The sequence below is a fragment of the Cebus imitator genome, unplaced genomic scaffold (assembly GCF_001604975.1).
Source record: "Cebus imitator isolate Cc_AM_T3 unplaced genomic scaffold, Cebus_imitator-1.0 Scaffold68, whole genome shotgun sequence".
NCBI classification, from domain to species: domain Eukaryota; kingdom Metazoa; phylum Chordata; class Mammalia; order Primates; family Cebidae; genus Cebus; species Cebus imitator.
In genome coordinates this window covers 4,252,654-4,279,484 of record NW_016107383.1, presented here as the reverse complement: position 1 = coordinate 4,279,484, position 26,831 = coordinate 4,252,654, and the positions used below count along the sequence as shown (strand labels likewise).

Here is a 26,831-nt window from a genome sequence, read left to right as displayed (position 1 = left end):
TTCATTTCCCACAACTATTGGGTCTTTCTTTCTTTCTTTCTTTTTCTTTCTTTCTTTCTTTCTTTCTTTCTTTCTTTCTTTCTTTCTTTTTCTTTCTTTCCTTCCCTTCCTTCCTTCCTTCCTTCCTTCCTTCCTTCCTTCCTTCCCTCCCTCCCTCCCTCCCTCCCTCCCTCCCTCCTTCCTTCCTTCCTTCCTTCCTTCATTCCTTTCTTTTCTTTCTTTCTTTCTTTCTCTTTTTCTCTATGCATCCTAGAAAAACTCCCAGGACTATACTTAGGAGGAGGCAATCAAATTATTTGGTAAAACAAGAGTGCCTTTTCTGTTGGATGTCCACTTTAGTTTCCTGGGTTCCCAGGGCATACAATGTTTAGAAACTTGTTTTCTCTAAACATAAGAATGATTGTGCACCACAATTTTGAGCCACCAATCTCCATATCTTAAGCAGCTGTCAACTCGCCAATTCCCTTTGGGTCTCCTTTGTATATTCTTATGTTTCCTTCTGTTTCTGGTTGTCCTCAAAAAGAGTTGAGGGGGGCATGACTCTTACAAAAGGGATAAAAATGAAACTGTGTACAGATTTTTGCCCCCCTTGTATCTGTGAGCATGATCTCTATCAGGCTTGAAAATCTGCTTTATCATTTTGTATATTTGACTATTTTGTATTCAGCATTACTTGACTCCTTATGTGCATGGCAATGTATTAAAATGTGGGATTTCTATTACCGTGTAAAAGCGTTTTGATTCTGATTTTCAACATATATCCTAGGAAAAAAAAATTACATTAAACTTTTCTATTTTCTTCAGCTCATCAGCTTTGCAGAAGAAAAAGAAAAGTTAACAGCATTTCACTTCTCCTGTGTTAGCTAATGATGCAATTCATGGTGGAAAATTGTCCTCAATTATGCTGTGTTTCCTAGAGAAATAATATATGTGAAATGAATTGATGGCCTCCCTGCGGCTCCCAGCACACAGAATTCCCCCAGCACCAAATCCCACCAGCGTAATTGCAATGACTGGTGAACGCTTTCGTGTTGTGCACAGCTGGACGAGAGACGCAATTCTCTTCATCCCTCAGACATGGTAACACATGAGGAAGAGATGGGACAACAGACCTTGGCCCACTGATTTCCTCTCACCCCAGAGAGTCAATACATGCTAATAATAACATGATTGATGGCATTTTCCAGCACCTCCTGCTCCATCTCTCTGAGGTAGTGACCAAATATAAGCTCTCTGTATTTTATCAATAGAAAGACTGACCTTCAAATAACACCTGCCCAAGAGATTTCAGTTAGAAACCAGAGCTTCCAGACAGCTTTGGCATAGCCAGCCTCTAGTGCAGCAGACATCTGCAATACACTCCACCCACCTCCACGTATTTTTAAAGGGCCAAACATTTGTCTCAAACTTAAAAAAATTCCCTCAATAATATGATACACCAAATATAAACAATCGACCATTTTCCTGCTCTACATTACCATTTTCACCCTGCCTTTTCTCAAGGAGACATCATAATGAGTACTTATAGACACTCTGACTTTACTGAATGTGATGAATTGCTTCAACCAGTAGAGAAGAAACACTTCTTTCCCAGAAAGGAAAAAGCACTTACAAATTGCATAAAAAAGAAAGGAGACACCATTGCCTTTTTTATTACATGCTTACTGTAAATCTAGTGTTTGTTTTGTTTTCTGAAAAAGGTTTCCAAAAGCAAAACCTGTGATAACCTTTTTAGCTTCCTGAGTCCACATATAAACCTTCTAAATCTTTCCATATACCTTGCAACTCTAAAAGCACAATTTTCTCCGACTTTTCTCTACATAAAGATTTTGAACATGGAAAATGGAGCCATCTTTTTGTTGGTTAAACTTTTTAGAAGATGTTAAAATCAGAGCCCCCAAACAAAACATTCTCTTTGTCTTGACCTTTTAGGATCACTTCTAAGTACTTCTTCTCTATCACTTTCTCTTATTATTTTCTTCTCTTTTCCTCTGTTAGTCCCCTGCTTTTAACTTCTCTCTCTCTTCTGTAGGCTTGTCTTAAAACCTTTCTCCATATGCCTTCCTCTTCCTCTATCTCATCACCTTCACCCTCCCTTTTTCTCTCCCATCTCTCTTTCTCTATCTTGCTCTTTTCCACCCCATTTTCCCTTCTCCTTCCTTCTTTTTATGGTAGAGCATGTATCTGTCTTTGTATCCCCATCTCTTGCCACATTATAGTTGCTCAACAAATGGTAGGTGAACTGAATTAAACTTGCCGTCATGTTTCTCCTGGCTTATTTTCCTCCTGCCTACTGAGCCTAGCAACCAACCTCCACAAACACTTCATTAAACAAATCAACTCATAGTAATAAAGACTACACCAGATGTGTTTTCTGAGGGAGGTGAAAGCTTTAGTTGAGAGGTTCTCCCCCAGTGAGGTGTAGGCAGATTCTCCTGTATACCACGTTGCCAATACAAAGAAAAGCCTTTCTGCCATCTCAGCGTTGGGGAACTCATGATGCCCTGCGCAAACATGGTAGCTATATTTGGATCAAGGACAGTGATGTCTGTGAGAAGTTCAGTTGATTCCGCCAAAATAATTTTTCAATGTAAGATGATTCAGAAACTTATAAAATCTTTTTTTTTTTGAGACCTAGCAAATGTGAAGTGCAGTGCTGGTTATCTTGTGCTAGAGAAAACCTAAAATACACTTTAGTTTCCTATTGATCATTTTTGCCAAGAGCTGTCTCTGGTTGGGAGGTTTATTCCGGTGATGATGAAATCATTAGAATTGTTAATACTTTCTCCAATATCTATTTATAAGGCATATAGATGCATGTACATTGTAAAATAGCTTTCCCTAATTTTTCACAAACATTGTGCAAATATTGAAAAATTAACTAAAAACAAGCTTTAATAAAGACATCTACAATCATATTTTTGTGTAACACTGGGGAAGTACAAAGTGGGAATAGATCACGAGAATTGTATATAGTTGTTTCACAAGTGATGATGTTCCCTTTCTCACGAGAGGTGGAAAACTTGACAGGGTTCTATTTTTCTGTCATATTTCTCTCCTTTGAGTAATGTAACCCAAATATTATTAGGTTCCCATGGTCCAGTCTCTGCGGGAAAGTTCAAAAAGGGAATAAAGATGCATATGAAAGCACTGTGAGATTTTACTTTGTCCTTCATGAAACTTCCAGAACCGAGTGTGTGGGTGGAGGTGTGGGTATGAGTTACACAGAAAATATCTTTAAAATCTTTCCCATCTATGCCACCCTCATTATCCTCCACCCAAAGGCAGCTGCTTCCTTCCATTTTAACTCTTCTTTCTCTCTCGAGAAGAGCCCTTTTAAATCTCAGCCCTTTTTCACTTCTGCCTCTCCAGCTCTGCTTTGCTATCCTTGTTGTCATGATTCTCCCTTCCAAAAGCATTAAAACCAAACTAGCAAACACTAAATTTTTCTATAGGAGAAAAGTAGAGAAAGGGATATGATAATACAATATTTTTTAAATGATTTTATCAATTTTTCTTGATTTTTCTTAGTAATTCTTGCCTCAGAGCTGTGAAATTGATGACTCAAAAAAAAAAAAAAAAGGAGGGCAACAGAAGGTTAATTTGGTTGCCATTGATGGTTTAAATTCTAGTTCCAGTAAGTAAGCCTTGTGGGGCTTTAAATCTTTTCTTGTTTTAACGAACGTAGGTGGATCTCATGCCATTTGTCCTATGTGACAAGAACTGGTCACGGTACTGGTCTAGGTGTTGTTGATTCAGGGACGAATGACACTTTTCCTGACCTTAAGGATATTACACACTAAGAAAAGCAGCCCAACAAACACTTCTTAAATATCTTATATTAAAACGCAAATATCTCTGGAAGGATAACTTAAGCCCCATTTATTCTCAGATCCTGGGGTTGGGGAGAGATGCAAGAATGTTTCATAATCAAGTCAGCTCTGAAAACATGATATATGTACTTTACCCCTATCCTAGAGACTTGGGATGCCTATTAGCATATTAAAGGCTCTGAGAAATCTTGCAAGAAATAATCATACACATATGTTCAGTGCAGCGCTTTCAAAATTCATCCAAGCGTCAACTGTTTTCCCCAGAGAATATCAGTTTACAGCCCATAGAACAAACATTTTTGGAAATGCCATTCTAAGCCACACAGTGCTTCATGGCAATGTTCTTTCAAGCAGGTGAGTGTACAGACCCCCAGGAAAGAAGTGGTGCCAGATGGACCCGCTGAGAGGGAGATAGAGACCTGGGGGGTAAAAAGTGAGCTAAAAACAAACCTGCCACTTCCTATTAATGAAAATAACTACAAAACAGCTACTACATGTTCAGCCTGGTTAACCTATTACATCCCAGCCCTGTCACCAGCCATGGATGGAGAAGGGGGAACAGTTGCATTACCTTGGCCAAGACTCACATCTGTCTAGATTTTAACATTCTCTTCTGGAATACTAGGGTGTTGGAATAGATGGACTCCTGTAATTCCTTTGCAACACACTACTTCAGCTCCATTCTAATTTCGGACAATCTTATCGTCAACTTTGCTTTTAAAGTAAGCCCATAATTCTTGGATGGAGCTGGAGGCCATTATTCTGAGTGAAGTAACTCAGGAATGGAAAACCAAATAACATATGTTCTCACTTATTAGTGAGCTAACCTATGAGGATGCAAAACCATAAGAATATATAACGGACTTTGGGGACTCACAGTGGGGGAGGGGTGAGGGATAAAAGACTACACATTGGGTACAGTGTACACTGCTCAGGTGATGAGTGCACCAAAATCCCAGAAAACACCACTAAAGAACTTATCCATGTAATCAAAAACCACTTGTACTACAAAAACTATTGAAATAAAAAATTAAAGTAAGCACATATCTAGAAAATCTAGAAGCTTCTAATACACTATAGTTCACTTTCCTTCTTAATTCTAAAGAGTATGTTTTCATTTTACAAATATTTTTGTCTCCCAGGTGTTACAGAAGCAGTTTTTCAAAGAAAACAAAAATTGGAACTACAATTTGAGCAATGATACAAGCAAACAGGTCTGCAGTTGGTAACTTCATCAACACAAACAGGTATTGATTTTTATTGGTTAAGCCAAAAATCTGTAAAAATTATTCTTGGATACAACGGAATCAGGAAAAAAGAAGTCTTTCAAGGTTTTCGAAAGAAAGAACAAATAGTATTAAACTTGATGCTGGATACTTTCCCTTTGTTGACATTCTATTAAAAATTAAATTAAGGTAGTTAGAAAGAGGGTGAATTCAGAACTATATTTTAAAGAAGGAGCTGGGTGCAGTAGGCTCATGCCTGTAATTCCAGCACGTTGGAAGCCTGAGATGGGTAGATCACCTGAGGTCAGGAGTTCAAGACAAGCCTGGGCAACATGGTGAAATCCCATCTCTACTAAAACTACAAAAAAAAAAAAAAAAAATTAGCCAGGTTTGGTGGTGAGTGCTTGTAATCCCAGCTACTCCGGAGGCTGAGGCAGGAGAATCACTTGAACTGGGGAGGCTGAGGTTGCAGTGAGCCGAGATGGCGCCACTGCACTCCAGCCTGGGTGATAGAGTCAGACTCTGTCTCAGAAAAAAAAAAAAAAAAAAAAGGATTCAGAAAGATCTTCTGCCTAACTCTTAAATAATGACATTTCTGAGAGTGTGTTTTTGTGTTTGTGTGCATACACACACACGGTGATGGAGGTGGAGGCAGGAGGGAAGAGGGAAGAGACTGGGAGAGTTTCAAAGACCTAATTCCCCTTTGGTCAGGTTACTTCTTCTCTGACCCTGGGCAAGACAGATACGTCCCTGCCTTTGTTTTCCTCTTGTATTCATTTCTATTACATTGCAAAATCATTAAATGATGTTGCTTCATGAAAACAAAACCTTTTTTCAAGTTTTTTTAAAATCTATTTATTTCATTTTGAAAAACGAAGATTGTTTTAATGAGAATCAGTCCTGGTGAGTATATGATATCGGTCTCTGAAACATGATTTAATTTCCTCTAACAAAGAAATTAGCTCCATTAATTGAGTGCTTACTATGGGTCAAATATTCCTTACATCACCTCATTTAATTCTAACAATATTCTGTTGGATATTATCATTTTCCTGGAGGCCATTATTCTAAGTGATATAACTCAGAAATTGAAAAGCAAATATTGCATGTTCTCACTTACAAGTGAAAGCTAAACTATGGGTATGCAAAGGCATACAGAGTTGTAAAATGGACACTGGAGATTCAGAGGGCGGGAGGGTGAGAGAGGGCTGAGGGATGAAAAACTCCCTACTGGGTACAATGTACACTACTTGGGTGATGAGTACACTAAAATTCCAGACTTCCCCGTGATACAATTTGTCCAAGTAACCAAAAACTACTTCCTAAAGCTATTGAAATTAAAAAATCATAATAATAGTAAGATATAGTTCCCATTTCACACATAAAGAAATAAAGGCTTGGTTGGGTGTGATGGCTCACGACTGTAATTCCAGCACTTTGGGAGGCTGAGGCAGGTGGATCACGGGGTCAGAAGTTCAAGACCAGCTTGGCCAAGATGGTGAAACCTGTCTCTACTAAAAATACAAAAATTAGCCAGGCATGGTAGCAGATGCCTGTAATCCCAGCTACTCCTGAGACAGAAGCAGGAAAATCGCTTCAACTCGGGAGGCAGAGGTTGCAGTGAGCACGCCACTGCCCTCTAGCATAGGTGACACAACAAGACTTCCTTTCAAAAAAAAAAAAATTGAAAAAGAAAAAGAAATTAAGGCTTAAAAGGATTCAATTATTAGTCCAGGTCACAGAGCTAACCCAGTTATTCCTGACTGGGAAACATAAAAGTGTATATCCGTGTATCGAGCACCCACAAGGCACTATGCTAGACAATCTTTTGCATAAATGGTCCTTAAACTCTTCAGGATCACAAGGTCCTTTGAAAACACTGCTGAAAGCTGTGGATGCTTTTTTAAAAAAAATGTAACGAATGCACACACCTTGTCATACATTTTCAGTGGATTCAAGAATTTTCTGAAGCCACCTCATCTTAAGAACTCCTGCTTTAAGTAATTGCACAAAAGTCAATTGGTGAAGAACGTATGATAGAAGAAGAAACATAGTCAGCAATGACTTGGCCTTCAAGACGCAGCAAAGTTCCTCTCACAGGAAATGGGGAGGTAATCATGATTCATTCTACAAGTACTTACTGGGTGCCTCCCATTGGAGGCCCTGGACTACGACAGGAAATTGTACAGAGAAAGTCTGGTCTTCATGGAGAATATTGCCCAGCAAAGGACATACGTAAGTGAACAGGCATTTGACTTGTAGACCTCATTCTCCATTTTTGTGTTCTTTGATGCTTCTAGGGGTATCTAAAAAACCAGCTAATTCAATTTTCGGTGTTTATAGTAAAACTATTTATATTGCATAATTTCTGGCCCAATATGTGAAGTTGAAGATATAATGACATATTTAACAAAAATATTTTCCCTATTGCTTTTGGTGAAAAGGAAGCAAATGGACCTGGTCTTTCAAACACTGTTCCAACATCTGTCTTCCAGAATTGGTATGAATGTATTCTCTTAAAATTAGGACTTTTGATTTTTTGTGTATAATGAGAATACCAGCTATGTCTTTTTGTGCTGTTTCTCTCAAAATTTTAAACACCTTCTCTTACTCAATGTGTTATTCAATTTAACTTATATTGGGGTGAGAAGGCTATTAGTAAGAAACCAAGTAAATCCCCAGTGCCCTCATATGGTATAATTTCAGGCTCATCAAGTGTTTCTTTTATGATTCAAGAGCTTTTATTTATTCATAATTCATTTATTTCCACTAAGCAGCTGCGGCAATTCATAAGCAAATATACTATAAAATATAAAGCTATAAATAAACAAAAATCAGAATCAGAGAAAATGTAGCACCATTAGAACATCAAGACAAGGATGCAGGCATAGCCTATACACTTTGGTCATCATTATTAAAAAAGAAACCATAAATTTCATGCCAACCTTGCAGGCCATCATAGTGATTTGATACAGAATTTACAACATCCATAAAAATAAACATGGATGTAGAGTGGAGAATAATGCAAAAGTCATGTGAATGTTTAAGAACTGTACTGAGGGCTATGACTTTAATACCTAAGAATATAATAAGCTCAGTCTTCTCTGATGATGGGGATGTAAAAGTAGAAATATCACCTTAGAAGACATCACGTTTTCCTTCCCATATAAGTCTGGGAAAATTTTCTTAATGTCTCTTTATAGGTGGAGCCCCGAGTGAAGCAGTAGACAATTTCCTTGCAGCATACGCAATAAAGGTTTTCAAATATCTGTTTCTTAGGATGCACCTTCAAGGCAGCAAAGGACAAAGAGATTATTGCAGCCAAGTGGAAAAAAATTCTGTGGGGTCCAAAATAATGTGGTCTCCGTTTATGAGCTCGTCAAATCTTAAGGTTACCTAAAGGATTGAGAATAAGGAATAAACAAGATAGCACACTTATGACTAAAGCCCTCTAGCAACCAATGTCAGCTAGAATAGCAATTACGTTTAGGGCATTTGTAATTTCACAGGTACTTTAATGCATTGTTTTATTTGATCCTTCTAATAACTACAAGGTAGGAACATTGGTCAGGACTCTTTCAGTTGCAAGCGACTAAAGCCCAACTCAAACTACCTTAAACAGAGAGACAGAAAGAGAGAGATTTATTGGATGATGTAATAGAGAAAAACCAGGGCTGGATGGGCCTTTTAGCTCAGTCTCTCAGTGTCCACAAGTGCTGCTTGCTTCCATGAATGGGAAAGGTGACATCTCACAGCCCTAGGCTTATGCAGAAAGATACCCTCTGTCCTGACATCCACCCGTCCTAAAAATGGACTCTGATTGGCCATTTTGGGGTCACATGCTACACCTTGCCCCAATCAGGGTGTCCAAGAAGAGGTGGCTCTCTAATTGGCTGCCCTGTTGTTGGGAAAGTGTATCCCCAGATTGATAGCCAAAGGGTCTCCTGGAATTTTGAGGTGAGAGCAACGCTCAGAAGGCATGGAATGCAAGGCAGACAAAAACATGACAGTCCTGGCAGTAGGTATGATCTCCACTTTACAGATGAGAAAATAGAGGCCCTAAATAGAAAGCAGCAGAGCTGAGATGTTATTGTGAATCTGATATTAATCATAATAGGTTAGATTGCGCTATGGTAACCAGAAATAAAACTTAACATTTCAATAGTTTAGCTGGATGTGGTGATATACACCTGTAGTCCCAGCTACTCCGGAGGCTGAGGCAGGAGAAATTCTTGATCACGGTTGTTCAAGTCCAGCCTGGGCAACACAGCAAGATCCCATCTCTAAAAAAAAGAAATGTTAATACAGAATTTAAAACGTTTTAATAGCTTAGCATACTAAACCATTCTTCCTGACTTATCTTACATGCCTAACTCAGGTAAGGCTGCTGGGGACTCTGTTCCCCGCAGTACTCAGCCTGACAGTGGAGGCTCTCACATCTGGAAAACCTGGATTCCTGGTCTATAAGCAAAGGAAGAGAAAGGCATGATGCTGCGTCCAGTGGCTCATGCTCATAATCCCAGTACTTTAAGAGGTCAAAGCAGGAAGATCACTTGAGCAAAGGAGTTTGAGACCAGCCTGAGAAACTTGATGAAACTCTATCTCTACCAAATAACTGAGTGTGGTGACATGTGCCAGTAATCCCGGCCACTCAGGAGGGGAGGATTGCTTGAGCCTGGGAGGCAGAGGTTACAGTGAGCCAACATCACACCACTGCACTCCAACCTGGCCAACAGAGTGAGACCCTGTCTCAATAAATAAATAAATAAATGGGGGAAGAGAGAGAGAGAGAGAGACAAAGAGAGAAAGGCATGAAACACTCACAACCGTAGCCCACTAGACAGAATAAGCCACATGGTTCTGCGTAACTGCAAGATGGTTAGGAAATGGCCCAGGATCAGAGGTTGGGGGAAGGGAGGAGGTAGAAGCGAAGGATCGTGCTGTGTACATGGATATTTGTGAGTATTACATATTTTAGGCATTTAAATTTCTGTAATCCCAAACCTTTGGCTCACATCTATTGTTTGTCAGACCCATAGTCCTTAAGTGCCACAGAAGCAAATGTGAATAACCAGAGTTTCTGGTCAGCCTCTCTTCCCACCTGCCCACAGTGAATGAGACAGGGCAAGATAATGGATTCAGAACACAACAGGCTTACAAAGCTGGCTAGTCCTGTACAGGTGTCATTTCAGCCACCTGACCTCCCCTTAGGAGCCACCGAGAAGGGAGCCGATATAGAGATCCTTGTCTATGGGGTATTGAGTTCAGCTGAGGGAGCACCAGCTTTAGGCTGCCAGCAACTGGGCTAAACCTCCAAAGCAATTGTACTTGGACGCTGAGTGTTGTTTCTGAATTTAGTTCTTTACGTGATTTAAATTCTCATCTTCAGTGACCATGCTAAGCTGTGATTGTGATAATAGATGGGGGTCTGGACTCCAAATCCTGCCCCATGGCCTTTTGCTATTGCAGATATGTGATGGTATGAGGGATCATTCAGATTAATCCAGGCTTTATAAGTACCCACAGTTTTGATCCAAAATTCCTGCCTAGTCCTGTATCTGGTTGAGCCAGACAGTGAACTGCAAACACCCTTTTTTTGCCTCTTCTGGCCTAAATCAGAATGTGACCTGAGTGCTTGGTTGGCATTGGGCCTCTTTCACCTGGACTAGACTCTAGTAATAACTTCATCTTCAAAAGGTAGGGGAGAAAACCTGAGGCCAAGAGGAAAGAGAAAAGTTTTCCAAAAGAGAGCTCTAAAAGAAGATATGCTCTTAACTTCTCTGAGTCTTCTACTCCAAATACTGCCCCTCATACCTGGCCAGCCACATCAGGCATCCCTGAAGATTTCCTTGTTTAGAATTCTTTTTTTTTTTTTTTTTGAAGATGGAGTTTTGCTGTTGTTGCTCAGGCTGTCATACAATGATGCACACTCAGCTCACTGCAACCTCTGCCTCCCGGGTTCAAGTGATTCATACCTCAGTCTCCCAAGTAGCTGGGATTATAGGCATGCACTGCCACACCCAGCTAATTTTGTATTTTTAGTAGAGATGGGTTTCTCCAAGTCGGTCAGGCTGGTCTCTATCTCCCAGCCTCAGGTGATCCGCCCGCCTGGGCCTCCCAAAGTGCTGGAATTACCGACGTGAGCCACCGCGCCTGGCCCCTTGTTTAGAGTTCTTTACTTTCATATATGATAACTGTAGAGAAACCACTGACACTCTCCAAGAATTCCAAATGTTTGCATCCATTGCCAGCCATGGAAGGAGGGAGTCCTATGGACTATAAACAGAACGGATATGCCCTCCCAACCCCCTGGGCAGAAGCATGAACAGGCAGACTGCTTCATTCTGTGCTTCTCTTTTGAGCATCCAAGGCTACTTTCAGAGCCACACTTGCCAGATGGTGAGGCTACAAGGAAAGAGGTGCCCCATGTACATTAGACTTTACATGAGCAAGAAATAGCTTTGTGTGTGTAAACTGTCAAGATTTCAGGATTTGCTGTGGCAGTTAGCATTAATTATTCTGACTAATTCAATATAAGAAATGTGTGCCTGGGCGTGGTGGCTCATGCCTGTAAAACCAGCACTTCAGGAGTTCAAGACCAGCCCAGCCAACATACTGAAACTCTGTCTCTACCAAAAATACAAAAATTAGCTGGGCATGGTGGCACTCACCTGTAATCCCAGCTATTTGGGAGGCTGAGGCAGGAGAATCACTTGAACCCAGGGGGTGGAGGTTGCAGTGAGCCGAGATTGTGTTACTGCGCTCCAGCCTGGGCAACAAGAGGAAGACTCTGTCTAAAAAAAAAAAATTCTAGTGTTTGAAAAATCATACAATAGGTTTTTATGCTTTTCATAAAGTACTTTGTCCAAAAGAGCTGAAACTTAGTATATAACTTCTCACTTTTTGTAGGTGTTTCTTGCACGTATTTCCACAAGTGTGTCTATGGTCTTTAAGCTGCTTCTTTCCTTCGCAAATGAACAAAAAGTTGCTTGGCTTAAAGTAAGATTTAACACTGTCAACTGACTAATAACTTCAATTTAGGTTTTAACACTAAACGTATGGGGCTTATGCTTCTTAACTCCAGCCTCAAACATTCAGTGTTTTATTTTCCACTTGTTCTTATAAAATAGTAAGATAAGAAAAACATAAGAAAATACTGTACTCATAGAGTTACTCAAACATACCTGGATACCCAAAACTGATGTTTGACAAGTTGGGCCACCATGTGATGGCTTCGGGTTTTCAGATTTATGGACATTTCAATTCAGCATAGAAACAGTGGTTGAGAGGTTGCAAGAGAAGCATATGGCAGTGTGGTTAGTCCAGATGGGAGCAGATAAACCTGCATGTGTATCAGCCACCTGGGCTTCTGAAAGGGCCTCTTCCTACCACACACTTGCCCAACTCAGTTTGTTCTCCACATATCACAGAGAATGATCTATTCAAAACATTAATCAGACCATATTGCTTCTCAGTTTTCAATTTCTAATGGCATCTCCTTTGTTTTTATTTTTTTATTTTATTTTATGTTTCTAAAAACAGGCTCTCACTGGGTCCGCCAGGCTGAAGTGCAATGGTGTGATCATAGCTTACTGCAGCTTCAAGTTCCTGGGATCGAGCAGTTCTCCTGCCTCAGCCTCCCAAAATGCTGGAATTATACCCACCTATGAGCCACCATGCCCAGCTTCCTTCCCAGGTGGTAATCCTCAGTGGTGGCTGGGCACAGTGGCTCACGCCTGTTAACTCAGGACTTAGGGAAGCTGAGGCACAAGAATTGCTTGAACCTGGGAGTTTGAGACCAGCTTGAGAAACATAGTGAGACCCCAGTCTCTACAAAAGATTTTTTAAAAAATTAGCTGGACGTGGTTGCATGCCCATAGTCCCAGGGACTCAGAAGGCCGAAATAGGAGGATGGCTTGAGCCCAGGAGGTAGAGGCTGTAGTGAGCTATGATTGCACCACTGCACTTAAGCCTGGGTGACAGAATGAGACCTTGTCTTAAAATAAAATCTTTAGTGGCTTCCCCTTTAGACTTAATACAAATACTATGCAGCCATAAAAAAGAGTGAGTTCATGTCCTTTGCAGGGACATGGATGAAGCTGGAAACCATTATCCTCAGCAAACTGACACAAGAACAGAAAACCAAACACCATGTGTTCTCACTCATAAGTGGGTGTTGAACAATGAGAACACATGGACACAGGAATGGGAACATCACACACCGGGCCTGTTGGGTGGTGGGGGTGGGGGGTAAGGGAGGGACAGCAGAGGGTTGGGGAATAGGGGAGGTATAGCATTAGGAGAAGTACCTAATGTAGATGACGGGGCGGGGGTAGATGCAGCAAACCATCATGGCACGTATGTAACAAACCCACAGGTTCTGCACACGTACCCCAGAACTTAAAGTGTAACCAAATGCCCATCAATGATAGACTGGACAAAGAAAATGTGGTACATATACACCATGGAATACTACACAGCCATAAAAAAATGATGAGTTTGTGTCCTTTGCAGGGACTCAGATGAATCTGGAAACCATCATTCTCAGCAAACTGACACAATAACAGAAAACCAAACACCTCATGCTCTCACTCATAGGTGGGTATTGAACAATGAGAACACGTGGACTCAAGGAGAGGAGCATCACACACTGGGGGCAGTTGGGGGGTTAGGGGAGGAAGAGCAGGGGGTGAGGAGGGTGGGGAGGGATAACATATGGAGAAATGCTGGATATAGTATATACCTTAAGAAAAATAAAATAAAGTAAAATAAAAGTAAAAAGAAAAAAGAAAAAAAAACTCAACTCATGAGCAGCTCCATAAACCCTGCATCATCTGCTACCAACTGCCTCTCCAACTTCTCTGTCCAACACACTCCCTCTTGTTCATGCCCAATTTTGTGATATTTTAAACACATCCATTCATTCCTACCTTGGGACCTTACTATTCTCCATGCCTAGGCTTATGCATTATATCAACACCACACAACTGTTTCTTTCTCAACACCCTGATCTTTCCTCAAATGCCACATCTGTAGAGAAACTTTTTTTCATTACCCAAATAACCACTTTCCCACACAAACAAACAATAACAAAACATTTATGAAGGACATTTATGGGACAATTGAGGAAAATTAGAATTCACACCATGTTAAATAATGTTGTTATATACTACTATGGTGGTATTTTTTTTTTTGAAATTTAGGTTCAAGGGGTACATGTGAAGGTTTGTTACATGTGTAAATTGTATGTCACAGGGGTTTGGTGTACCAGTAATTTTGTCACCCAGGTAATCAGCATAATAGAATAGGTAGTTTTTCAATTCTCACCCTCCTGCCATCCTCACATAGACCCCATGTACCCTTCTCTGTGTCCATGTGTCCTTGTTGTTGAGCTCTCACTTGTAAGTGAGAACAGGCAGTATTTGGTTTTCTGTTCTTGCATTAATTCACTTAGGATGATGGCCTCAGCTCCACCATGTTGCTGCAAAGGCCATGATGTCATTCTTTTTTATGGCTGTGTAGTATTCTATGGTGTATATGTACCATATTTTATTTATCCCATCTACCACTGATGAGCTTCTAGATTGATTCTATATCTTTGCCATAGTGAATAGTGCTGTGATGAACATACACATGCATGCGTCTTTATGATAGATCAATTTATATTCTGTTGGGTATATAACAAGGGATGGGATTGCTGGGTCAAGTGGTAATTCTATTAAGTTCTTTTAAAAAATCTCCAAACTGCTTTCTACAGCGGCTGAACTAATTTACCTTCCCATCAATAGTGTATACAATTCCCTTTTCTTCACAATCTTGCCAGCATCTGTTACTGTTTGACTTTTTAATATAGCCATTCTGACCAGGGTGATATGTCATTGTGGTTTGAATTTGCATTTCCTTAATGATTACTGATATTGAGCATTTTTCCATATGTTGTTGGCTATATGTATGTCTTCTTTTGAGAAGCATCTTTTCATGTCCTTTGCCTATTTTTTAATGGGGTCATTTGTTTTTTGCTTGTTGATTTGTTTAGGTTCCTTATAGATTCTGAATATTAGATCTTTGCTAGATTCATAGTTTGCAAATATTTTCTCCCATTCTGTAAGTTCTCTGTTTACTATGTGGGTAGTTTCTTTTGCTGTGCAAGAGCTCTTTAGTTTAATTAGCTCCCACTTGTCAATTTTTATTTTTGTTGCAATGGCTTTTGGAGTCTTTGTCGTGAAGTCTTTGCCCAGGTCAATGTCCAGAATGGTATTTCCTAGGTTTTCTCCTAGGGTTTATAGTTTTAGGTTTTACATTTAATTCTTTAATCCATCTTGAGTTGATTTTTATATATGGTGAAACTAGGGGTCCAGTGTCAATCGTCTGCATATGGCTACCCAGTTATATTTATCCCAGCACCATTTATGGAATAGGGAGTCATTTCCTTATTGCTTGTTATTGTTGGCTTTGTTGATGATTAGATGGTAGTAGATGGTGCAGCTTTATTTCTGAGTTCTCTAATCTGTTCCATGGGCCTATGTGTCTGTTTTTGAACCAGCAGCCAGCCTGTTAGCCTTGTAGTATAGTTCGAAGTCAGGTAGTATGATGCCTCCCGCTTTGTTCTTTTTGCTTTACTGCTAAATTTTTTGAGAGTCATATGGCATTGTGGTTACACAGGTAAAGATCCTGTTCTTTGGAAATATTTGCTGAATTATTTAGAGATAAAATTCCATGATATTTATAAATTGTTCTAAATGGTACAACAACAACAAAAACCAACACATATATACAAAGAAGTACATGAAGACATGCACACATATAGGGGAGAAAGAAAGCTAATGTGGCATTATGTTAATAATTGATGAATTTGGGTGATGAGAAAATGCATGTTCATTGCAAACTATTATTTCAACTTTTCTATAGATTTGAAATTTATCAACATAAAATGGGGGAAAAAACAAAGTCTTCACCCCCACTTTTTACCCTTTTATCTTGCTTTATTTTTTGTAGTGTGCCTAAAATTGTCTGAAATTTTATATTTCTTTATTTCATTGATTATTTGGATCATCTTGCTCTACTGGAATGTCAGCTCCTGGAAGTGGAGAATTTGCCAGTTATAGTGTAATGAACCACTTTTCCCCAAGCATCTAGACCAAGTAACACTCAATTAACAGTTACTGAATAAGTGAATGACCCCCTCAGATACACTTGACTCATGCCATGTCCCAGTCTCCTTAGAAGTAATTCAGAAAAAGGTGCCCTGAACACTTCTTGTCTCCCAACAACCAAAAGGCCCTCAAAACAACCAAAAGAATCAGCAAATCTGAACTGAGTGTCCTCACTCATCCTGAGGATCTGCAAAAACAGGGAGCCTTCAGTCTCACTGGGGACATTAAACAGGTCCACATACAACAAGATGACTATGAGAGCCCTTTTAACTTTACAAAAGCACTTTGGCAAACATTGCCCCATTGAATCATCACATCAGTCCCACAGGATAGGTAAAATTATTTGCCTTTTGACAGAGGAGGGGGCCAAAACCCAAAAGGAGTTTGCATGATTTGCCCAAGGTCCAGCACTTTTAACTGGCAGAACCAAGATTTGAACTTTTCTGACTCGGAATAATTTTTTCTTTTTATTATACATCATCCCATCTAAAATATTATTTACAATTACTAACAGACAGTATTTTTAATTGCCAAATAATATATATATATATGGATATCCTATATATATATGGATATATATATAGGCCAGATATGGTGGCTCATGCCTGTAATTTCAGCACTTTGGGAGGCTGAGACAGGCAGATCACCTGAGATCAGGAGTTTAAGATGAGCCTGGCCAACATGGTGAAACCTCATCTCTACTAAAAATACAAAAATTAGCTGGGCATGGTGGTGCATGCCTGTAGTCCCAGCTACATGGGAGGCTGAGACAAGAGAATCACTTGAACCCAGGAGGCAGAGCTTGCAGTGAGTCGAGATTGTACCATTGTACTCCAGCCTGCGTGACAGAGCGAGACTCCTTCTCAAAAAAAAAAAAAAGTTATGGATATGTATATTATATAATATAAATATAAATATATAATCTATAATTAAATATATACATTATATGTATATGTATATAATATTAGATAATGGTCAAGAACACATCCAAAAATAGCCCATCACATAAGAGAAAACAGAGACTGCTTGTCTAAGACAGAGCCTTGTAATGTACAATGACAGCTACTTGCTTTGTCAGTAAGATGGAGGTTCCAGGGGCACTGATTTCGAGCTAAGCCTCTGGGCCCTTTAAAGCAAGTGCTTCTGTTCCTTAATCCACCAGCTTGCCCTTCTGCTCTCCACCTCCATAAAGACAGTCAGCCCATTACAGTGGCGGGCTGTGGAGCTCTAACATGACAGTCTGACAACACCTAACACCTTGTAAGCTACACAGAACCCTGCCTCGATCAATACTTGGATGGAAGGCAAAGAAGTAAAAAGAAATTTTAGGCAAGGCAAGAAATAGTGTTTTTCACTCAGGAGGTTGCACTCTAAACCATGCGTCAATTCTGTACCATTTGCCCAACAGGAAAGGGGAGCTGGTTGAAAAGTATGATTCCTATCTTAGGCGAGGTACAGAAGACCCTATTCTTAGGAACTGATACATTATAGTAAGTGAAATAAGCTAGTCACAGAAGGATAAATATCACATGATTCCACCAGCATGAGGACAAATACCACCAAATTCCTAGAAGCAGAGAGTAGAATGGTGGTTCCCAGGGCCTGGAGGGAGGGGTAAGTGGGGAGCTGTTCAAATGGTAGAAAGTTTCAGTTGGGCAAGATGGATAAGAGAGGTCTGTGGTACGGCAATACCTATAGTTAACAAAACTATATTGTATACAGAAAAATTAAAAAGGAGCTCTCAAGTGCCCTTATCACAAAAACAGGGAAGAGGTGGAAGCAAACTTTTGGAAGTGATGGATATATTTAGATTGTGGTGATGGTTTCATGGACGTATGTGCATATTCAAGCTCATCAAGTTGTAAACATTAAATATGTGCAGATTTTTTATATCAATTATACCTCAATAAAACTGTTTAAAAAATCCAATAGTACCTTCCAGGTAGAATACAATGCCTTTTGGCTAAGGTTCAACTCAACTAATTACATTCCCATCCCAATTTCTAATGGTCTCCAATCTGCTCAAACGGGGATGCAGACTTTGACTGCTATAAAATATAGTGTTAAACAGAACCAAAGCAATGATTAAACATATATTCTATATGTTAAAAACCTATACTGAGGACATTCATGACCTGTTTCAGATTTTTTTCATTCTTTTTTAAAAAAGCTATATTGAGATCAAACAATATGTACAATTCACCCATTTTAAATGCACAATTCAACATTTAAAGTATATTCAAGGGGCCAAGCAATCATAAATCTAATTTTAGAACATTTTTACAACCTGACCAAAAATAAAAATAACATCCTGTACCCATAAGCAGCCACTCCCCATTCTCTCCAAGCCTCCCCTTCCCCGAGTCCCTGGAAACCACTGACCTGCTTTCTGTCTTTGTAGATCTGCCTATCCTGGATATTTCATATAAATGCAACCACACAATATATGGTCTTTTGCTTCCAACTTCTTTCACTTAGCATGTTTTCAGCATTCATTCATGTTGTATCATGTATCAGTACTTCATTTCTTTTCATTGACAAATAATATTTCACTGTATGGATATATTGCATTTTGTTTATTCATTCATCAGTCAATGGACTTTTGGGTTGTTTCCACTTCTGTGTTATAGGTAACACTGCTATAAATACTTATCTATACATTTTTGTGTGTGCAAATGTTTTTATTCCTCTTGGATATATACTAAGGAGTATAATCACTGGCTCATATAACTATACGTTAATTATTTAAGGACCTGCCAGGTTGTTTTCAAAAGTGGCTGACCCATTTTACATCTCCATCAGCAATGTGTGAAAGTTGCAACTTTTCCACATCCTCACCAATGTTTGTCATTTTGCAATCTTTTCATGATAGCCATCCTAGTGTTTATGAGATGGTATTTCAATGTGATTTTGGTTTACATTTGCAGAATGACTAATTATTGTTTTGCATATAGATGTTTAGCTGTCCCAGCACCATTTGTTGAAAAGACTCCTTTTCCCTATCAAATTGTCTTGGCACCCTGTGAAAATCAATTAATCATAAATGCAAGAGTTGGGTTTATTTTTACAGTTGTATGCCTTACATACTTCTCAAAAGTGACAGTGATAAAATTGATCTGTGTTATTGGTTGAGAACTATGTGTTCCCAGAAATCTGCAAAGAAGATAATTTGTAAAGTATGCATATAGAATAGAGTATGCCATCTTAAAAATCACTTTAAGCCTCCCCCACATTTTATGAGAGATACCAGTTTTCAAGTCAAAATATTAAACTAATCTATCTAATAATAACTAATACATATTGGACCTGGAACTTTGCCAAACTCTCTTCATAAGCCCTCTATGAGTTTAGTGTACAATCGTTGCCCCAAATGAGAAACTGAGGCCTCACACAGACAGTAGTCACTTGTGCATTTCCAAGTCTATAATGAACTGATCACCCTATGTATGATGTGTATAATTTATGGATATTGCCTAATAGCAGATATAAAAGCCTTAGTGTTCCTACAGGGTCTGAGACCATGACTCAGTGCAGCCCACCACAAACCTGAAATTTCCTTGAAGGTACCATGTTTAATCTTTAAATTCATGCAAAATTTTCCATCTCCATAATACGTGTTTATATAAAATAAGACTTTATATGGAAACACTTAACCACAAGTTGGGGAAAAAACAGACTTCCTCAGTCTTTGAGAAAAATTACCCCCATAGAGGAGCCTCCAGGTAGCTTTGCTGACTCCAGTTGGTAGCAGTTTAGAAGGAGGAGATTCCTTTGTTGTCCTTCACATTTTTTATTTTTCAATTGCAATTAAAATGTTTCAAAAACTATACACATTGCTTCTTGTAAACATTTCTAGAACTAGAGTGGATTTCTGCATATAACATTGGTGCAGCTGCCTGATAGACTACAAGTGGTCCTGAAGCATGGCTGAAAAACAATTTTCTTTGAGCAAATCTTATTTTCATACTGGCTTACATTATACAAGTAAAGATGTATTCCCACAGGAACAAAGAAATGTAGCCCCGACATGCAATTTTGAAGCAATTGCATCTGTAGGGAAAGCTTTTCAAAATCACATATTTAAAAAGAAAGTGTATCATTCTTGATAAAACAATAATAGAACCAAACTAAGTCAGGAGGAGAACAAATAGTGTGCTAAAACTTAAAACAATGCGAGGATCTGCATTTCCTTGTACAGTGGAAATGTACAAGGAAATGTACAGTGGAACTGTACAAATTTGGCTTCCACAAATTTGTCTACTATGTTTCTTGGACTTTGTCCGTGGTTAGTTTTATTTTACTTTATGTTTTTATAATTTCAACTTTTATTTTAGATTCGGGGGTGCATGTGCAGGTTTGTACATGAGTATGTTGCACGATGCTGTGGTTTGGGGTGTGATTCAGCCTGTCACCCAGTTACTAAGCATAGTACTCACTAGGTAGATTTTTCAACCATTTCCCTGCTCCTTCCCTCCTTACTATAGTATTCCCCATTTTCTGTTGTTGTGTGGTTGGTTTTAAAGGAAAAAAATAAGTATTAAAATGCTAAACATCTTTGTGTTAAGGGTGATCTCTTAGGTAATTCATTGTTAGAGTCATTGATGTGTTTAATTAATATTCTTTGTCCTTTCTTTATAGTGAAAATGGGTTTGTTCTTCGATATATACATCTTCACACCCCTAATTTTTTTTCCTCCAGGACTTGATTTCCACAGCTGGTATGCAATTGCAGTTTCCTTACATGGCAATCAGTAAGAAAAGTCCTGCTAGTCAGTTGATCTTGAAATTTAATAATTTCTGAAGATTTTTTTCCTAAACTTATTACTTAGGTTAGGGCAGCAAAACAAAATAAAACAAAACAAACAAACAAACAAAAAAACTTGTCCAAGCATAATTCTGCCCTATCTGGGATGTACCTGGCAAACTAGTGAGACACACAAACCAGAGGCCTGTTTGCAAGAGGACTGAAAAATATTTTGGGAAGAACGCAACCTAAGAGAATGTAATGAGGAGAATCTAGTAAGAAAGCTTTGGTTATTGCTATAAATTGAAAGCATTCTCACACTGGTTCACTAAACTTTTAATAAACAGATGCTATACATGTGGCCAGAGTGTAGGGAAACCAAGAATTATTGCAGAATGACTAGCAATGCTGAGCATTTTTAAATATGTACTTGTTAGTCATTTGTATATCTTCTTGGAGAAATATCTATTCATATCTTTTGATCAACAAGAGCTGATGAAGTGTCTCAGGGCTAGTGACAAAGTGGGGCCTGTGTGGTCACTGGAATGTGGAAAGAAAGGGCACAGGTTGCGAGAGGGAGGGAGGCAGGGAATAAGTACCCTGACCCCATTCTCCTCTTACGCTCCAATGGTCCCTCCATCAGCCAAACCCAACAAATATCAGAAGGCAAAAGAGCCATTGTGTATTAGTCTGTTTTCATGCTGCTGATAAAGACATACCTGAGAGTGGGAAGAAAAAGAGGTTTAATTTGACTTACAGTTCCACATGGAGGGAGGTGACAGGCATTTCTTACATGGCAGTGGCAAGAGAAAATGATGAGGAAGGAAGAGCAGAAATCCTGATAAATCCATCAGATTTCATGAGACTTACTCACTATCATGACAATAGCATGGGAAAGATCGGCCCCCATGATTCAATTACTAGGTCCCTACCACAACATTTGGGAATTCTGGGAGATACAATTCAAGTTGAGATTTGGATGGGAGCACAGCCAAATCATATCACATTGTTATGTCCACTTGGATGTTAATAATCCCCAGCCAACAACCCCCAAGAATATACCTGTAGTTGAACATGTTGGGTTTGTTGCTTACTATAGTGGGCCAGAATGCACAGCCTAGAGAACCTTAGGGAGTCTCTGTGAGGGGATGTTAGGACTTACTATTTCTCAAATTGGGATGGTGGTGGGTAATCTGGGGAAAGGCTGAAGAAAGAAGAGGCTTCATCCTGGATTTGCTGCTGTCAGCAAAGGGAGGCAAAGCAGCTTCTTTAATCTTACTGCATTGCATCCTCATTCTACATAAAATTTACTAGGATACCTGATTGTAGCATTTCCTCCACTTCCTGATAGCATTTTCCTCTTCTAGCTAACTGGTTGTCCATTTCTGTGGCTTGGACAAAGGTCACACTTTTGTCTGTGTTCCGTATGATACAGAGGGTTGTTGTGGTTGTCTTGATCCATTCTGATGATGGAGTGGCCTTTTCTGACATTGAAGTTCTGTGAAAGTTCCATGTTCAAAAGGAGAATTTCCTGATTGTAACAGGCCAGGTCCAGGAGCATATGGGCTGCTTTTCTCTTGCTTACAGGTCAGCCTCCTGGAGTGCACACCAGGGTGCATGTGGTGGAGCAGGCCATGGTGTCTAGGACCCAAAAGCTGCTAAGTGCTGAGTCTGACATAATGGTCAACATCAGACCACGTCTCTGAACCCAGCCCTCCATGGGGGGAAGTAAGAAGTGACAGAACTATTTTCCTTGACTGGAAATGCCACTTACAAAACAGAGGCGTTCAAGATGCTTCTCCTTGGACTGCCTCCTCATAGAAAACAACATGCAGGGAAGAGTACCCACTCTCCCATATCACAACATGTCGCTAAGCATTTAAGGGGCATGATTAACTTTGTGAAAGTATCTGGCTGTGCAGTGGGGGAAAACTGCATTCCAGCACCTGATTGGAAACTCTGCTCCTCAGTGAAGCAGAGGCCCAGCAGGAATGGATAGTTCTTGAACATGGGAGAGATGTCTCCTAGGGACTTAGATATACATAAGAGGCTTTGCAGGAAGCTGAGGTCTTAAGTCATGCAGAAGGAGAGAAAAGTCAGAGAAATTTGGATTTAGCATTGTTGTGCCTTGTTAATATCCATAGTCTGTGGAGGCCTAGAGAAACCTAGTGTGCATACTTTTTAAACACCAAATCAACCAGTTTTATATGCATTAAATTAAAATGAACTTTTTCCTGAGTTTGGCAATAATGCACAATACACTTTTAACAGCTCTGTGCATCATTCCCAACCTGTAAAGGTGAATAATCATGCTTGCTTATTTATAAAGTTCTTTGAGGTTTTGGGATGAAAGGCTCTTTTAAAGTACAAAGCATTAATTTTTTGTGACAGAGCAATATATGGGAAATGAACATGAAGCGATATAAAAATTTTTGTGTTCTTTCTTGCTTTAAGATTTTAGTCACTTTTTTTACAGAGCCACAAAAAGCCAGTCTCCAACAGGAGATCTGGGGTTTGAGATAACAGAACTAATAAAGGTACTGTAAGTATAAAATCCTAGATAGGCTTGAATCAGCTACTCCTTTTGAAGATGTAAGAAATAAATTGATAGACAAAGTATTCTGTACAAATGAACTCATTTCAGTAAGTTGCACTGATAATCTGGAGAGTATGTAAATGGTCTCTATTTATAGACCCCTTATATCCATTTTTGACCAAGACGAGCTAGTGAAGCTATAGCAATAGTCAATCATTACAAGTAACTAGACCACAAGAAAAAAAATGTGCCAGTTGCTAGGTGGTGACTTTCAATCTATCATTTTAGGCAATAAATATAAGATGAAGTTATCAGGAAAGAAGTTATTCACAGCTAAAACTCCAGCTAAAATAGCTATTATTTATTGCATGGAACTGAAATCAGATGAAGTTGAGAAACCTAATGTACCAACCTAGAAGCCAAGACGCCACACAAAAGCAGACCTTTTTCAAGGACAAATCCAAAGGCAAATAAAAACAAGGATTTAGGAGGCAGGCAAAGAGGGTAAAAGGTTGGGGAAAACTGGACTCAACCATGTTACTTATTATCATGTGTCAGATCAGACACTGTAGATCTGGAGAGAATATTTTGAGAACCACTGGTCTAAAGGATTATAATCAGTCAATTAAAAGCATGAGAAAGGACACTAATAACAGCTAGAATTTAGTTTTCACTGCTATGCCACTACACTTCAAATCACTTGTTAGGTGATATATATATGTATGTATAGCGATTTATAAGAAATAACTATTTTGAGGGCTGGGCATGGTGGCCCATGCCTGTAATCCCAGCATTTTGGGAAGCCAAGGTGGGTGGATAACTTGAGGCCAGGAGTTCAAGACCAGCCTGGCCAAGGTGGTAAAATCCCATCTCTACGGAAAATACAAAAATTAGCCAGGTGTGGTGGCAAGTGCCTGTAATCCCAGCTAATCAGGAGGCTGAGGCATGAGAATCACTTGAACCCAGCATGTGGAGGTTGCAGTGAGCCATGATCATGCCATTACATTCTAGCCTGGTCAACAGAATGAGACTCTGTCTCAAAAAAAAAAAAAAAAGAGAAATACATATTTTGGTCTTTGGCCCCTGTTGCTGGCACAGAGCTCCTAAAACCCTTGTAATTTACTGAACAATAGGGATAATGGGAGAATTCTTATTCCAATATGTTTTCTTTGACCCTGGTTCCTGACACAGATATTTTAATCCATTGGAATTTCCTGGTTAATATGAATATCTTTTGTTGTAATGAGGTGACATTATGGGCTTCTGGATAGGGACTGGTCGTCAGAAATACCAAGCTATAATTAGAAGCTTGGAACTTTCAGCCCTATCTGCCATTCTCTGAGAAGGGGAGAGGAGTTGGAGATGGAGTTAACAATTGATCATGCCTATGTGATGAAGCCTCCATAAAAATCCCTGAGCTATGGGGTTCCAGGTGCTCCCAGTTTGCTGAACATGTAGAAGGTGGCATGCCCCAAGAGGACATGCAAGCTCCACATCCCTTTCCCCTATACCTTTCCCAATGTGTCTCTTCTGCCTGGCTGTTCCTGAGCTGTATTCTTTTATAATAAATGGGCACACATAAGTAAAGTGTTTCTCTGAGTTCCGTGAGACAGTCTAGCAAATGATCATACCCAAGAAAAGGTTCATGGAAACTTTTGATTTATAGCCCATCAGTCAGAAGCACAAGCCACAGCTTGAGACTTGCAGTTAACATCTGAAGTGAGGGCAGTCTTGGTTTTGAGCCTTTAACCTGTGAGATCTAATGCTATCTCCAGACAGAGTGTGAGAATTCAGTTAAATTGTAGGATACCATTTGCTATCTGCAGGGAATCAATGTATGGAAAACACACGCGCACATACACACACACATCTAGCGTCAGAAGCAAAGTATTAACTGTGAGTGAATTTACAGTAGGAGAAAACAGGTGGTTTTCTATTACATTCCATATATACATATGCAAAATGCATATATGCATATATATGTGTGTATATATGTATACACACACACACACACACGCAGAGAAAGCCTCTAATGCATGCGTGAACACAAAAACAGACATTATTTATTTCTTTGTCATAGATTAAAAAACTAAAGTTAGGCTAATGAAGCTAAAAAAAAATTTGCCTATAGTTGTAAAGGTCAAAACAGACCTGAGCCCTGGTCAGTCTCCATCAAAGCCCATGACTTTCCCACTGCGTCATTCTCCATCTCTGTTAGAGAGTTAGTCACCTACTAATAGCAAAAATAAAAGTTAAATTAAATTAACAGCTTATGTTGGAAGAGCTTGCAAATAAGCTAAAACCAGGAAGAACTCAAATGCACAGTAGCCTGAGGTCTTTTCAAGAGGACAATATAGGCTGACCCCCTGCAGGCTGGAGACAGAGCACCAGTGTTGGATGACACTATTTTATTGCTTGGGGCAGCCCTTGACAGTGGCGTGGGTGGCTAACTCAGTTATAGCTGAAGCAGAAACTGGCTGGCATGACCTTCAAAATCCAGAAAAAGCAAGAGGAGATACTTCAAAATTATATTTTCTCTTTGAAGAGCTCACATTTCTCTCACTGACTTTGACTCCAAATAATAATTATATATGGAAGCCAAGGGGTAAAAGTCATAGAAAGTGTCTCCTGACAGCAACAAACAACAAAACATCAAGGAAGGGGTTCTGCCTCCCCTTCATCCTCCTGCTGCTCTCCCTCCTCATCCTGCTCCTCCCTCCTGCTCCTCCTGGCTGTCCTCCTCCTCATCTTCCTCTTACAAGGAAGAGCTATTTGTTTCCTATGCCAAGAGGAGATGTGTAACGTTGGAAGAGAAACCTCACTCCTAACGATGCTCTTGCTCCTAGCAATGCTCTTCCTCCCTTTGAAAAGACTGAAGCTTCCTAGGTTTTCCTCCTCAGGTTCTACTTTGACTCTCCAAGGCATTGGTATTTCCTCAAAGCTCCCCCAGGGGGTTCTAATATGTATCCAGTATGAGCACCACTGTGAAATAAATTGCCTTGGCTTTTATCTACAATCTCTCCTGCTGCCTTTCTCCTCCCTTCCTCAAATCATGTCCCTATTATCCAAACTCTAATAGAAAATACTTTTGGCCAGGTGTGGGCTCACACCTGTAATCCCAACAGTTTGGGAAGCTGAAGCAGGAGGATTGCTTCAGCCCAGGAGTTTGAGAACAAACTGGGCAACAGAGGGAGTCCTCATCTCTATAAAACATATAAAATTAGTCAGGTGTGGTGGTGCATGCCTGTCGTCCCAGCTGCTTGGGTCAAGGCTACTGTGAGCTGTGATCACGCCACTGCACTCCTGCCTGGGCAACAGAGTGGGTCCCTGTCTCAAAAAA

General features: G+C 39.6%; 1 protein-coding gene across 1 annotated transcript in view; it reads left to right on the top strand.

Moving 5' to 3' along the window:
* Window positions 1–26,831, top strand: part of SAMD12 (sterile alpha motif domain containing 12) — a 479,717-nt gene that overhangs the window by 421,860 nt on the left and 31,026 nt on the right. The window lies entirely within an intron of this gene.